This window comes from Nannospalax galili, unplaced genomic scaffold, assembly GCF_000622305.1.
Source record: "Nannospalax galili isolate Female #2095 unplaced genomic scaffold, S.galili_v1.0 scaffold957, whole genome shotgun sequence".
NCBI lineage: Eukaryota > Metazoa > Chordata > Mammalia > Rodentia > Spalacidae > Nannospalax > Nannospalax galili.
In genome coordinates this window covers 1,108,372-1,122,052 of record NW_008340047.1, presented here as the reverse complement: position 1 = coordinate 1,122,052, position 13,681 = coordinate 1,108,372, and the positions used below count along the sequence as shown (strand labels likewise).

General features: G+C 41.9%; 2 protein-coding genes across 8 annotated transcripts in view; one reads left to right on the top strand and one right to left on the bottom strand.

Annotated features, from left to right (window-relative positions):
- The window catches only part of Fam192a (family with sequence similarity 192 member A), a 39,116-nt gene extending 38,094 nt beyond the window's left edge, over positions 1-1,022 (bottom strand). For 2 of the 5 annotated variants that reach the window (XM_008834907.1, XM_008834909.1), the window contains exon 1: positions 786-951. The gene's annotated coding sequence lies outside the window, so the exon portion shown is untranslated. Of the gene's footprint in view, positions 1-609; positions 751-785 lie in introns of those variants that run through there. The other 3 variants (XM_008834908.3, XM_017798629.2, XM_017798630.2) reach the window with 3 other exon arrangements.
- Positions 1,023-1,245: 223 nt separating this feature from the next.
- The window catches only part of Rspry1 (ring finger and SPRY domain containing 1), a 54,264-nt gene continuing 41,828 nt past the window's right edge, over positions 1,246-13,681 (top strand). Inside the window, exon 1 of one of the 3 annotated variants that reach the window (XM_008834904.2) lies at positions 1,246-1,379. The gene's annotated coding sequence lies outside the window, so the exon portion shown is untranslated. Of the gene's footprint in view, positions 1,715-13,681 lie in introns of all 3 variants that reach the window. The other 2 variants (XM_029564410.1, XM_008834906.3) reach the window with 2 other exon arrangements.

Genomic DNA, 13,681 nt, shown 5'->3' with positions numbered 1-13,681 from the left:
ATAATTTTATGGTGTTCCTAGGAACACATCAATAAATCAAATAACTGAACAATCAACCAAACCTATCTCTCAGACTGTATCCAAGAAGTCACTGTAAATCCTAACCAACAGGTTCACATCGGGCTTCCTGTGTCCCATTCCACCTACCAATCAGAGGCGATCTGAGGATGGCTTACAAGACTGACATTTTGTTTTCATCTAAGAAACAATCTATGAACCTCTATGAACAATAGGTCTCCTCTTCCCCTCTGCGTGGACTGACACTCGCAAGGCCTAAGGGGGGTACTAACTTTCAAACAAGATTGTATCAACTCCCCGCCTCAGTTCCGTTTGATAAAACGGGTACACTGCCTGTTTCCTAACAGAAAAAAAAGAGCCAGGTTCAGCAACTGGGACATGGTATACAACAAATGTGTATCCCATCCGGAAAGCACTCCCAATCAGAAGTCCCACGTCTTTTAGGGAGCGTGGAGCTGTTCCAAGACCGCTCCCAACCGAAGGCCTAGATGGCCCCAGCTAGCAGAAAGGTGCTGAACGCCCATAAGAGCTCGACAGTTCACGGCCTGCACCAAAGGGTCGGAAGCGTCCCGGCGCAACCCAGACGCGGACCTGCAGGCTGCCTCCCCTCCGCTCAGGATGCCCCGGCGAACTCCCGACACCCGGCAAGCGCGCCGACGAAGACCAGCCTGGGCCCTAACGCTAACTCCGGCTGCAGTTCACCATCTCTTCAGCCGAGAAGCCGAGGTTTTCGCCGCGCCGCGTGGACCCTGGCCGCATTCACCTACCAGAGCGTGGGAGCCGAGATTCCCTCGCCTTGCAGCGCCCACCTCAAACCACCGCCGCCAAGGCCACTCGTTTTTAAAAGAATAGAAAAGAAAGAGAGGACACGGCTTAAAGGAACCCAACAGACTTTGCTTTTGTATTCCTTTTGACCCTTCAAGGCTTCCGGTTCCTCACCGCCACAACATAGTTCCACCACACTTCCGGCGCCATAGCCCAATCAACAGCTCTCTTCCTCCACGAGCGTCTCGTGGAAATCCGGTCCCCCCAGCACCGAGACGGAGAGACCTGATTGGGCCATTCATCCTTCGGCAACGGGATTGGTCTATTTCTTCCTGGGGGGCGGGCCTAGCCGCGGTATCACGTGATGGCACTCTTCAGCGGTGATTGGCTGCCAGGAAGAGAGCTTACCACCGAGGAAGGGGCGTTTCCTAGGGGACTGAGGGACAGCCGGGGCGGTGCGAAGCGGGGGTGGGCCCTGCGCGTAATGGCAGCGCCGTGTCCTCGCGTCCATCTTTACCGCTCTCTGGGACCTGTCACAAAGGAGTCGCGCCGCTGTCGCCGTCCCCTCACTCCGGTGGGCCCAGGAGCTAGAGAAAGTCAGTGCTGCAGCCTGTCTGTGCTGCTCTGGGAAGCCCCTTGGGGACGTGGTCCGGGAGGGAGCCCCAGGGGTAGGAACGTCTGTGAGGGAGGGGAGCAACAGCCGGAGCCTGGGCCGGAGAGACCCAACTGGAGCCGCAGCCGGCCGCCGGCAGGGGCTTGGGAGAGGGTGGCGTTGGGCAGAGCCCGGGAAGCAGCCCGAATGTTCTCCGAGGCCCGCGCTGGAGGCGCCTGAAGCGGTTCCTGGAAGAGGGTGTTCCCCCTTTGGGGGATCTTGACTGGAGGAGGTCCTGGGGTCACCCCCCGCGAGGAGACTGCGGCTAACGGGGCCCAGGTGAGAGGCAGGTACTCCCAGGGGAGGCTCCTGGTATGGAGGGGCGCCCCTCTGGGCTGCCCAGGACAGAAGGGATCGAGGGGTGCACGCCCTGGGCAGGGGTGTGCTTTGGGGAGTTTGCGGTTTGTGTGGGAGGCAGACCTCTCCCGAGGAGGTTTAGTGACGTCCTTAAGGGTACGCCACGGAGAGGGGCTAGGGTCAGGAGCTAGACCTAGCGGACTCTCCTACTCCCGAGGTCCGAGCTAAAAATTAGGTAAAGTCCTTGGGGAGAGGGGCATTTCTGGGCAGTTCTTACCATAGGAAAGTCCGAGTGCGGAATAGTAAGAGCCAACTGGAATGGCCAGGGTCCTTTTCTCGCCCTAGAGACTGACCAGGCGTCCCAGACGCAGGATTCTGCTGCCTTGGGCTCAGCGCCAGTGTAGGACGCGGGATCTGTCCCACCAGCACTCCCCGCGAGCCTCCAGATTTGGCACTGCTTCTGCCTGCTGTCTGCCTCGCTTTCCCTGTTCTTAGGGAAGGAGACCCAGGCAGAACTGCTGGGCGGAGACTGAGCTTCTGTCTTGTACAGTTGAGTGAGGTTGCTTCCCCTGGAGTGATGTACTTTGAAGTTTTTGAAGGTTGGATGGCAGTGCCTGTTATTACCTGAGTAGAGTCCTGCAGTCTTCCAAGCCCCTTACCTACCATCTGCTTGTCCTTAGTGAAGTGACTTAATCTCCTTGAGTTTCTTCTGTAAAATAAGCGGCTCAGTGTATGAAAGAAAAACTACAGGCTGTGTGAGAAAGTAAGATAATAGTATTGGATTGCTATTGAGAAATAAAAGTGAAAGCATTTCCTAAACTGTAAAAACAGCTGATAGATGTAAGAGATTAGCATTAATAGGGATGTTAAGAGCAGAGAGAACCATCTTACTGAGAATTTCAAGAGTTGGAGCTTCTTAGGTGATGTTACAATCTAAACCCATGATTTCAAACCTTGTTTCCATGGCTTGGAGCGATTGCCAGTTTTTGCTCATTGAGTTTTAATTTACTTCGAACTTCTGATGGTGCTGGCAGGAGTTAAGAAGACTGTACCATAATCTTTTCCTTCAGGAAGTTTTCTTCTCCAAGTAATTTGATCTCAATATTGTAGGCCCTCTCCTCCTTTTCTTGTATGTTCATGGTCTTTGGGTGGCCACAGGAAGTGTGCACTGTGCTGCCTGCCTCCCTCAGTTGTGACATTGTTTTGAGTTTTTAATTCTTTATTGAATTTTTGTGTATTTTATATAGAACATCTTGATTTTTATACCCCCTTCCCCACTGGTTCCCTCCCAACATCCCCCCCCACACTAATTCATACGCTCTGTCGTTTGTGTTAAGGTCTATCATGTCAAGTTAGTATCCCCAGACGTCCCTCAGTGCAAGTTCATCCTCTGAGGTCTAGTCAGCCAATCTAGAGTCCCAAAGAAGATCAGCTCGGGCTAGAGAGATGGCTTGGCTGGAGAGATGGCTCAGCGGTTAAGAGCACTGACCTCTCTTGCAGAGGACCCAGGTTCGATTCCCAGCACCCACATGGCAGCTACCCACTGTCCTTAACTCCAGTTCTAGGGGAATCTGGAGCCCTCTTCTGATCTTTGCAGCATTGCACAACATGGGTGCACTCTCATACATGCAGGCAATACACTCATACACAGACAATAAAAATAATAAATAAAATATTTTTTTAAAAAGATCAGCTCTTCCTCACCCAGCAGTAATCAGCTGTCAATAATTCTTTGACTAAGATTGGGGCCTGCTGCCCATTTCCACAGTTCTGTGCTTTGTTTTTGTCTGCTTAAGTTTGCATGGGTCTTGTGCTTGGTGACACCATTGCGTAGGTTCATATGAGAAGGGTCCCAGGAGCCTGCAGGACTCTATTTCCATAGGGTCATGCACCTCCTCCCTGGCTTTTACAATTTTTCCACCCCCTCTTCCACAATGGTCCCTGAACCAGGGAAAAGTTTAATATAGGAGTCCTGACCTACACTCTGTAGATGCTTATTCTCTACATTTTGGCTGTTTGTGACATCCTGTGTTCCTGGCCCTCATCAGTTGGGATTTGTAAATGGGCCTGCCTTCTTCCTTACGTAAATGTTATGCCTTGTGGTACCTCCAGAGCAGACATTACAAGGTATACTGTATGATCTTTATTTCTCTTCTGCAAGTGCCCTCAATTTTTTTTTAAATGTAGAGTTGGCATTTCCTGGGATGATACTTTGTTTTATAGATCCCTGTTATTAGGAGGTTATCATAATAATAACCTATCAGTATGTGGTACTTTACTAACCTTTAGTTGATAGCACTTGTTAGAGCTGCTTTGTTAGAGCTGGTTTCCCAAAGTTGAAAGAATTTAGGTGTGATTTTTGAGGTAGTTTTTGTTGTTGTTGTTGTTGTCTTTTTAAGATAGACTTCATTTTTCATTTTAAGTTGTCCTAAATTTCTTGTTTTTCTAATTCACATTCCATGGTTTTTTTAAAAAAAATTCACTAAGACAATTTTGTGAGTGTCCTGATTTTCCAGGATACATAGTACCCTGACCTACTGATTAATAGCCTTGTAAATCTTGCTTTTTGCTGTTTTACAAGCCGTTCATTTTTCCTATACTCAGTATTTTAAGCTATTGATTATAGAAAGTATTTCAGCATACTTTATGCAGATTTTTTTCTGCTTTGTCAACAAAATAAAATCATTTAGTAAGTATCAAGGGGAAATTGAAACTTGGCATTATGTTTAGTAGTATGTTATTTTATAGTGAATAGGGAAGAAACAATACCTCTGAAGTATACTTAGCAAGATAACAGAAATTGTTGTGTTTCTGAAGTTTATTTACCACAGTCTGTTTCCACTCGTGAGCTTAAATAGTCTTCAATGATTACATAATATTTTCCCTAATAATGAAGTGGGTTTTTTTTCTTTTTAAGACAGGGTCTAATTATGAATTCCTAAAAGCTGGTCTGGAACTTGTAGTCCTCCTACCTTAGCCTCTTGAATGCTGGGGTTGCACGTGTGCACAACTACACCTACCTATAATGAAGTAATTTTTAAATGAGGTACAAAATCACTTTGTAACTTTTATAATACTGCTTTTTTGATATTCTAAAATCTGTGGTTTGAAAAATTATTAGGAATTCTTGAAAATGGTAATCCCTTTTGTACAACATTAAATTGAATTTTTTCTGTATTTTGCAGATACATCCTTATAAAGTAAAATGTAATAGTAACAGGATTCCAAGTGTAAGCAGAAAGTCAGTGGATACACAAATGAGAACTGAACCAGTAATCTGTTTCAACAGTTTGGGGAGGATAGTAAACTATGAATTTGGCTTTTTCTTCAAGCATTTTGCATTTTCAAAGCATCTACCAACAAGTTTGGACAACATATTTTCCTGGTATTCACTTAAAAAAATTGAAAAACAGAATAGTCAGGAAGTAGTGAATGCTAGAGGTTAAACTACAGCCCTTGAAAAGGAAACTTTTTTTTACAACTTTTAGTAGTACAAAAGAATGAATATTTTCCCTTTGGTTTATCTAGTCAACAAGTTGGCTTTTGAAGTTGGTTATTTGTTTATGGCCAGCCTTTATGACTAGAAAAAGATACAAATTTGTTACACTTTTCTCAGTATCCATTCCAAAGGAGTGGTTGTTAGTTAAGTATGTACAAGCAATAACTGATGAATGTGTTATACATAGAACTGGAGAGATGGCTCAGCGGTTAAGAGCACTGGCTGGTCTTGCAGAGGAACCAGGTTTGATTCCCAGCACCCACATGGAGGTTAAGAACCAGCTGTAACTCCAGTTCCAGGGGATCAAATGCCCTCTTTTGACCTCCAGGGCACTGCATGACACGGGTTCAGCTACCTACGTACATGAGACAATATGCTCATACACATAAAAATAATAAAAGTCCCCTTCAGCTAGGGCTTTAGAGTGCTTTCCTAGCATGTGATAAGCTCCTCGGTTCAGTACCCAGCAGCAATGAAATTTATATGCATATGCATATATGACCCTTTTTAAAAAGATTGTACTTTTTTTTTTTTTGGTCTTTTTGAGACAGGGTCTCCTTGTAGCCCCAGCTGTCCTGGAACTCACTATGTAGACCAGGCTGGCCTCGAACTCACAAAGATCTGTCTGCCTCTGCCTCCCAAGTGCTGGGATTAAAGGTGTGCGCCACCACGCATGGCCTATATTTTTTATTTTTAAGAGAGTGTGTGTGTGCACATCCGCGCATGCACACACGCTTGCATACATCAGTGCAGGTGCCCACAGAGGCCAGAGAATCTGATCCTCCCCCTGGACCTGGAGGTACAGGTGGCTATAAGCCACCCAACCTGAGCCTTCTGCAAGAACAGCATATGCTCTTAAACACTGAGCTGAGATCTCTCTAACCCCGATTCCCCTCTTTTTGTCTGAGCTTTTTAAGAACTCAGAGGATATTTAGCCGGGCATGGTGGTGCACGCCTTTAATTCCAGCACTTGTGAATCTCTGAGTTTGAGGCCAGCCTGGTCTGCATAGAGTGTTCCAGGCCAGCTGGGGCTTCAGGGAGACCCTGTCTCAAAAAGACCCCCACCCCAAAAAAAAAGGATATTTAAATAGCAGGAAATTCATGCACCCCTTACATTTGATAAGGAATGACTCTGCGTGCAGCTTTCTTACTCCTTGAAGTTACAGTTTCCAGGCATAATTTCATACACTTCAATTAGGTTTGAAATTTCTTACTCAGCCAGTATATTATTTCTTTATTGTTTGTTTCAGTGTTAGGTTTATTTTTTATCTCTTTTACCGCCTAAAGAATCGTTCCTGCTCCTTTGTTCACTAAATGCAATATTCTCAAAATACAACTCCTACTCCCACCTCTCCTCATGGGAAATATAGCCCCTTTATTCAGTTATTACTGTTTCATAGTTGTTCATAGTTACATATGCCTACATGTTACATATTTTAAAATTTCCCAAGTAAATTATTAAGGTTTACTAAAATACTGTATTTATAACCCCAAACGAAAACAATTAGAATTTACTGTAGTTGGATTGGAGAGATGGCTGAGTGGGTAGAATTATTTGTCACAGAAACATAAGAACCTGAGTTCACATCCCCATAACCCACTTAAAGCCAGGGTACATGTGTAATCCCAGTGCTCCTACAGTGAGATAATAGGTAGAGACAGCAGAATCTCTGAAGCTGGCCAGCAAGCTAGCCTGGTGTACACAGCAACAAAACATCAAGAAACCTTGTCTCAAACAAAGAGGTCAGGACCGATGCCCAGTGTTGACTTCAGACCTCTACGCATGCACCATGGCACATGTGCCCACACTCACATGTGAACACATCCTCAAACACACAGATTTTTTTTTTATGTGTATGAGTGTATTGCCTGCATGTATGTGAGTGCACCCATGTGTGCAGTGCCGCAGAGGTCAGAAGAGGACTTTGGATTCCCCTGGAACTGGAGTTAAGGACAGTTCGTAACCGCCATGTGGGTGCTGGGAATCGAACCCTGGTCCTCTGCAAGAGCAGTCAGTGCTCTTAACTGCTGAGCCATCTCTCCAGCCCCAGCACACAGATTTTTTTTAAAAAGAATTTACTGTAATCTGCAATAGCCTTTTCCCCCAGGAACTCAACACCAATACAGAGCTTCTCACCTATCAGGTGCAGAATGGGTGTTTCTGCAGTATATGGGAAGGGTGCTTAATTTGGGGTACATCATTCATATTGTCTCAAAGTGATCTTGGATTTTCCACTGTGATTTCTTGTCCTTTTGTTATTCATTAAACTTACCATTTGGCTTTATCAATTTAATTTGTGAACTTTGGTTAACTTTTTATGGTGTAGTATGGATAGTTATACAAAAATATAACAATATTTTGATAAAGCCAGCAGCCTTCTCTTCCCATCGACCTCATGGTTTATCCGTAGGCTTGGTTAGGGAACAAAATGTATTGTCCCTTTCTTTATCCTTAACTCTAACTCCTTTTGCCTAAAATAAGGGCCTTTTGTTTTCATATTTGTTCAATACTTGATCTATAAGCTTTATATGTGTGTGTGTGTGTGTGTGTGTGTGTGTGTGTGTGTAATTGGTGGCATCACTTTTTTTTAAAGCAGTAACTATTTTGGAAACACTTTCTATTTTTGCCAATTTTAGAATGAATTTACTTAGGTATCTGTGACCACCTATTAGATCTGATAAATAGCCAACTGAGTATACAGAGTGAATGTTTTGGATACCACTCTAAATGTCATTAAAGCCAGTTTTGCCATTTGTGCCACTTACATATTCTTACTTTTTGAATAGCATAGAGTTTTCTTCAATAGAAAAGCATTTTCCCTCAGATTTGTATGTATTTGAATACTGTAGCTGTATGACTGGCTGTTATTTAGCCTGCTGGGGAAATCCTCAAATAATCTAGAGTATTGCAGTTGTTTTTCTCCCCTGTACTGCAGCCATCATTAGCACTTAACTCAGTTCTTCCTTGGAATTCCTTTTTTGGGTTAAGGCAAAGTTTTCAATCCTTTAGACTTCATTGGGGGATATTTGCTGCTTAAAAATATATATTATTTGTTTCTGAAAATTCCTTACTTCACCTAAGCCCTAAATTTTTTTGTGTGTTATGTATGTATTGTAGTGTGCATGCATATGTGTATGCGTGTTTCTATTTATGTCGCACATGCATGTGACAATAAGAAGCTGATGTTAAGTGTCTTCCTCAATTGCTTCCACCTTGTATATTGAGGCAGGTTCTCTCCCTGAAACCAGCGCTCACCTGTTCAACTAGTCCAGCTAGCCAACTTGCTCCAGGGATCCCCTGAGTGCTGGTATTATAAGGGGTCTGCCATGCCTGCTTGGTGTTTACATGGGTGCTGAGAATCTGAACTACAGTCCTACACTTGCATAATAAGCTCTTTACCCATTGAGCTGTATTCCCAGGACCATTTTTTTTAAGATTTATTTACTAGGCATGGTAACACATGCCTTTAATTCCAGTGCTTAAGGAGGCAGAAGGAGGAGGATTTCTATGAGTTCAAGACCAGCCTGGTCTTCATAGTGATTTCTAGGCCAGTGAGGACTACATGTAAGACCGTGTCTCAAACAAAACAAAAGATTTATTTTTAATCATGTATACGTATAAGGAAGGGAGTTATGTGCATGTGGGTATCTGTGGAGGCCAGAGGCATTGGATCCCCGTTGAAAGCTGGAATTATAGGCAGTTGAGCTACCTGATAGTGCTGGGAACTGAACTCGGGTCCTCTAGAAAAAGCAGTACGTGCTCTTAACCACTGAGCCATCTTTCCAGTCCCACTGTTTTTATTTTTTAATACGTGTTTTGAATGCTAAAAGGATTTGTCTTTTCTCCTTTGTAATGCTTCAGGTCAAGACTATGTTTATAACTCTTTCTGCCATGGTCTCACCCTATTCTGACCATAAGTTTCTGACCCCAAATGCCACTGCTATTTATTTAGAAACTTTCAACATTAAAGGGGAATGTTTTTTCCCCTGTACTCTTTCCCTAACAGTTCAACTAGAGTTATGACCTAGTTTCCCCTGTCTTTTTCTTAAAGCAACCTTAGCACACAAGAGAGTATTAAAATCATCCTTGCCCCAGCTACTTGAAGATTTCAATCTAGGGGGATAATAGTCCCTTGTGTAACTTAAACCTCAAGTGCTCACTACCACTGTAGACAGTTTTGGACCGTTGTGTAACATGCAAAATGACCTTTTTAAGGCTGCCTTTCCTGGTGGGTGTAAAGTGAAATTTCAGCCAAATGCACCCATCTCTTGATCTTTGAAGGAGATTGGTTCCCTCAGAACTATTCTATTCCCAAATTAAAAAATGGCATAATATTTACACACTACATATATCCTCTATATTTTAAGTCGCCTATAAATTATAATATCTAATGAAATATAAATGCTGCATAAATAATTGTCTTGACTACATTATTTGGGAAGACCCAGCCTAAAAGAGCACAACAGCATTCCCTGGGTTTGAGTACAGGAAAGTGAGCTGAGCTCCATGCATGCATTCATTGCTCTGTGCTCCTGATTATGGATGTGATATGACCAACTCCCTCAAGTGCCTCCTGCCGTGATTTCCCTGCTCTGATGGACTGGAACTGGAATCGTGAGCTGAAAGAAACCTTTTCTCTACTTCTTACTTTTGTCAGCATGTTTTATCAGCAACAGGAAGGAAACCAAGACAGTACAGATGCAACTATTTTTCCAAATATTTTATAGTTAGTGGAATCTATGGACATAGGACCCATGGAATAAAAGACTATTTCAGACTTTCTCTTTTCTCCTCCAACAAAAGATCAGATGCTATTAAAAATAATTTAATTTAGCCAGGTGGCGCACGCCTGTAGTCCCAGCACTTGGGAGGCAGAGGCAGGTGGATCTCTGTGAGTTCAAGGCCAGCTTGGTCTACATAATGAGTTTCGGGCCAGCTGGGACTACAGGGAGACCCTGTTTAATGGATTCATGGATGGATGAATGGATAGATAGATAGATAGATAGATAGATAGATAGATAGATAGATAGATGATAGATAGATAGATAGATAAATGTAGTCTAATTAAAGCAGCCTTAGGCAGTTCCTGTTTCATCTGGCAAGTGTGCTCTTGAAATATATCTGCATTTCTTATCTACATATTGCAGTACTAAATAATCAGTCTTGTGACTTTGTTTTTCTCCATCTAAACTCAATCTTTAGTAAGGAAATTATGGTCTTTGGGGTATCTATCTTGTGGGATATTTTTAAAGCAAACATTTTGGGACAGTGCAACCTATCTTATTTTCTTTTTTTTCTCTCTGTGGTTACTGCAGTGCCCTGTTGGAAATATACTCTGTTTTGTTATGGTTTAAAGACACAGGTAGCCAGGCACACCTTTAGTCCCAGCACTCTGGAGGCAGAGGCAGGCGGATCTCTGTGAGTTCAAGGCCATCCTGGTCTACGAAGTGAGTTCCAGGCCAGCTGGGGCTACAGGGAGACCCTGTCTCAAAAAGACCAAAAGAAAAGAAAGAGAAAAAAAGACACAGATGTATGCATTTGACAAAACTCAGCATATATAGACTTAAGGTTTGCACAATATTTTAGATATAAATTTAACTTTTAGAAATATCGAGGCCTAACTAGTAATAGGCATGCTGAATTATTGAGGGGAATTGTATTCTAAAGCCTACAATTTACTTTGAAACATGTTATTAAAAAATAGATAAATTGATATAGAGAAGGGGAGATACTTGATAAAGCAAATGTGATAAAATGTTAATGGTAGATTAAGTGGTAAGTATATCAGTATTCACTGTTTACAGTGAATTAGTTCAACTTTGCTATATGCTTGAAATTTTATCTAATAAAATGTTGAGTGGGAACAGTAAAATGTGATGACAGAAGCTATTGCTTCAAACACACTATATTATGGAAAAATCTGAAAAAAAGTCCCACCATTTTCTAAAGAAAGAAAACCATCAAAACAGAATATAATATACTGTGGCCATTCATGCTAAATCAAATGATTTAACCTTGGGAGAGGTGAAGGGCTGGAAAAAATTCTGTGTCCTGTAACACTATTTTGGAATGATGCAGTAAAGATTCATTACTAAGAATTTTGGACCCAAAAATTGATTTTCTTTCCCTATGATCATTCTGAAGTCTTTTTTACAAGGGAAAGGAAATTCTTTCTGTCAGTGATATGCTTAATGACCAGTGCAAACAAACATTTGAAGAGATGAATCACTGATTCCTGGGCCATTTGTTAGAGAGGGTTAGACCAGCTGGCCAGATGCCTCTGTGCTGAGCTGGTTTTGGTCTTTTTTTGTACTGACAGTGAGTCCTAGAACTCACTAATTTAGCATGAAATTTGAACTTCAAGTTCAATTTTTTTTTGATTCCTCAGAGGAGTTTTGAAAACTATAAAATGTACAAATATAATAATAATACCTCATTTCAAAGATAGATATTCGCAAAGGAAACATTTGGCTAGAAGTATGATCCTGCAGCAAAATGGTTACGAGTCTAATGGTAGAGTGCTCCCATTGAGATGGTAAGGAGAGTCTTCTAAGCAGTGATATCCAATTAAAAATTATCTTTAAATCAGTTGATAATTGCCCCAGCCACGGATGCAGTAGTTGTGTATTCTAAATTAAATGACTAGAATTGTTTTTGCTTATGTTTTGGGAGCTTCTCTGGGTTTTTCCCCCCTTTGGTCTTAAAAATTGACTTCATGAACTGATGCTGAGAAGATAATGTTTAGAGGCATTATAAATGCCGCTACATGATCTCTAGTCTTTTTCCATTTGATCTTTCAACCCTGGGTTACAGTGGCCATAATAAACAGAGTACCATGCACCTACTTTTTGATGCTTCAGAAGGGATCAATGGAAAATACTATATAGAGTTATTTTTTATTGCTAATTAAAGTGTTTCGTTGTGACATTTCCATACGTGCATATTGGAGCTCCCCAGCCTCACTTTTGTGGGTATGATTGTTTTCTGATAGCTGTTTTGGCTGTCATCTCCAAACATTCAAGCATTATCTCAGTGCATTTTTCCAGAAAAGAATATTGATGTATTTGACCTCAAAAGAATTAGTATTTTAGTTTGTCCCATCATTCAGTCAGTAGGTACCAGGTTCTGTGGTAGGTACTAACTGATTTTCAGACCTGACTGTCATCAGAATCACCTGGGGAGTTTTTTAAACCTCACAGGCTTGGGCCACATCTTAGAAATGTGGATTCTGGCTATTTGGAGTTACTTTGATCTAAGAACTGTTACTATCTCCCTTTTCTAAAATGTGTCAATAGGTTCATTAGGATGCAAAGCAGTGAATATTGCAGAGCTACTTGCACTCAGGTCTGTCTGTGAAGTCCATGTACTGTTGTGCAATAGGTGGCCTCTAGCATCCTGTGCAAAAGCTATAACGGGGGTACTATCTTAAAACAATGGTTCTTGGAAAGTGGGACATGTAATACCTTATTTTTTTTTCCCCAGATAAAACAAAGTTGTTTAAAGTTTAATTTCTTAGACTTATCACCCAACAATAGTCACAACTTCTTTCCTATGAAAACATGTCATGAGTAGCTACCATTTCCAAGTAAGAAGCTCTACGCTTGTAGGACTGAATGACTCTGAAGGAGCTTATACTTAGTTCATTTATGCACTATGCCTGTGGCTGTAAGCCTCAAGAATATAGTCATTTCAGAAATACTCTAAAGATAACTGCTCTTGTTTCTTCTTTGTATGTTTCATGAGTGTTCCTCTGTGAAACAGCTCCCTGGTTTCTACCACTTACTACAAACTTGGTCATTACAACTTTTTGTTAATAAAAAGTCTCTAGGGGCTGGAGAGATGGCTCAGCAGTTAAAGAGCACTGGCTGTTCTTAGAGAGGACCCAAGTTCATTTCTCAACACCTACCCATTTCCCAGCAGCTAACAACCATCCTTAACTGCAGTTTCAAGGGTTCCAGTGCCCTCTTCTGGCCTCCACAGGCATCAGGCACACATATAAAGTGTACTTACATGTAGGCAAAACACTAATACACATAAAATAAAAATAAATAAAATATTTTTAAGAGAAAAGAAAGAAAATGTCTAACATATTTGAAAAAAATTTAAGTTCCATTTTTCTAGACTGGTAGCATTATACCTATATAGCTACTTGGGAGGCTGAGGCAAAAGGATCACTTAAGCCAGGAATTTAAGGACAGCCTGGGCCTGCACGACATAGTGAGACTGTTTCAAATCAAAACACACAAAAAACCCTCCATTCCCTTCTCTAACAAATTCATAGTTGACATTTTCTGTGTTATTTAAGGAAAATGACTCTTATGGAAGAAATTGACCCAAAGTACACTTGAATTCAATTCAGAAATAGAAAAAAAAACCTTTAATTTTGCCCTTGAAACTTTTAACTTCTCCATATTTTTTAAAAAATACCTGCATATATGGGGTTTCGTCT